We start from the raw sequence: 2,352 nt of genomic DNA, 5'->3' as shown, positions 1-2,352 counted from the left end.
ACCCGTACACGTCTTAGGGTGTCCGTGACGCACTGACTCACCCACTTTCTGCTTCGTCTCCTCCCCAGAGTATTACCCTCCCTGGCTCATCAGCACCTGTTCTTTCTGGGAAAACCACTGCCTCAGAAACATACTTGGGGGCTGAACCTTCCCTCATGACAAAAGCCAAAGAAGAAACTATTAGTAGTTTTTAATCCAGGTCTGGCTCCTATACAAATATGAATCCAGGCATCATTCATAGTTAAGGCTTCAAAAATATATGCATTTTGAGGAAACATTGCCACTACATTTTGCTCATAACATAGGCTCGAACTATGACTTGATGTCACTTGATAGACCCTCTAACCCATTTTAAAGTTAAAATGGTCCGATGGCCCACTGTAATTGGTCAGGTGAAGCCTGAGACCCCCTCATCTGAAACACACAGTTGAACGTGCAGCACCTCTTGCACAAGTGGCGTGAGGGCTCAGACATGTAGCATACGGATTGTAACGGCAGACCACAGAGACTCAAAGCCAAGCGGGGTATTTTATCTAATGAGAGGAAGGGAGCAGGAGGAAGAAGAGGGAGGCAGGCAGAGGGGAGGAGACGAGAGCAGCAAGGGAAGAAGGGAGGGAGAGAGACAAGAAGGAAAAGAAAAAGACTTATCTTTGTGTAACTTGTAACATGTATTTAAGTGAAGTTTGGAACACTGAGGTCATACATTACAAATATAGAATCCACATATATACATCTGTCATAAAATAGCAGTGGGATTTTTTTTTTTTTTTTTTGTGGAACTGGGCATTGAACTCAGGCCCTTGTGCTTGCCAGGGAAGCGCTTATTGTACTGATCCATCTCCCCAGCCCCTATTTACTGAATTTTTTAAAAGTTATTTTCTGACATCTATAAGCATCCATCAGTCTAAGGCTTTGCCTTCAGATATAACCCCTAGTAGGTTTGAGGCTGCTTTAAGAACAAAGGCAAGCCAGTTGTGGTGGTGCACACCTGTAATCCAGCACTTGGGAGGCTGAGGCAGGAGGATCATTGCAAGTTTGAGACCAGGCTGAACTACAAAGTAAGCTCAAGGCCAGCCTGAACTGCATAACGAAATCTCCAGAAAAACCCCCAAATAGTTTTAAAACAAAAAAGGGCCCATTTACAAAGGTCTAGCCTGTGGCTCTGATCTTTGAGAAGCTGTAGTAGTCAGCAGCACCTCCTCTCCTCAGGTCTGACCTCTGGGACTGGGACAGAGGTTGTCTTTGTCCCTTTCCTAATTCAAATGCTTTGTTCTATGAAGTGGATGGTGCTGTCTTGAGGGTAGGGAGTCTAGATTGGTGTCACCAGCTTGCAGTGCTCAGAATGGCTGCTCTTCACCCCACATTATGTGCCACAACGCTATGGAAGGCCCAGCGTTCTGGGGTCCCAGAGGCACAGGGAAGACTCGGAGTCAGACCCCAGCCTGTCTTACATAAGGGCAAATGTGAGTTACTGCGTTGTTCTTTGGGTTTTCTGTTGTCTTTTCATAATCAGACAGTGGTGGAGTGAGGTTGGAGGGGGGAGAAGAGAAGGTGACAGTATTTTTCTATTTATAATAGGTTAAAAAGCCTGACAATCTCCTCATAGCTGCCATTGAAAAACTGGTCTGGCTGAGTGGTGCATCCCTGCAGATGCAGCTACTTAGAGGCTGATACAGGAGGATCACCTGAGTCCAGGAGTTTGAGATCAGCCTGAGCAACATAGCAAGACTCAGTAAAAAAAAAAAAAAATCAGAGTCCCCCACACATACATGGCCTTGGTCTGGGACATTTCACCATGCCCCCAGCCCCGCCTCAAATAGCATTTAATGTGGCCCTCCCAATAACCTAGTTCTAGCCAGGCCTGGTGGTGCTTGCCTGGAATCCCAGCACTCTGAGAGGCTGAGGCAGGATTGCAAATCTGAGTCCAGACTGGACAATAATGAGACCCTGTCTAGGAATAAAAAGTAAAAGATGGGCTGGAGATGCAACTTACTGTGAAGGCCCTGAGGCTCAACCCTCAGTCAAGAGAAAAAGAAAGAGGGAAAGAAAGAAAGAAAGAAAGAGAAAAAGTATCTATCTGTGACAAAAATATGATAACTGTCATTTGAAAAAATCAAAGCAAAACAAACAAACAAACAAACAACAACAACAAAATCAAAGCAACAAAATAACCTGGCACTCCCCTGGGGCCAGCATCATGAGTCCCCTTTTGTAGGTGAGGAAACTGGACTGCCTGCAGCAGTCACTGCTTGCAAAGGACCTTGCAAAGGACCTGCCTCAAGAGTGTACACGGCAGCATCGCCCGGACAGCTGGATGCACGAAGCAGGAACAGGTGACACACGCTCCTGTTG

This window comes from Octodon degus, unplaced genomic scaffold (assembly GCF_000260255.1).
Source record: "Octodon degus isolate 3935 unplaced genomic scaffold, OctDeg1.0 scaffold00052, whole genome shotgun sequence".
NCBI lineage: Eukaryota > Metazoa > Chordata > Mammalia > Rodentia > Octodontidae > Octodon > Octodon degus.
This window is presented reverse-complemented; position numbering follows the sequence as displayed.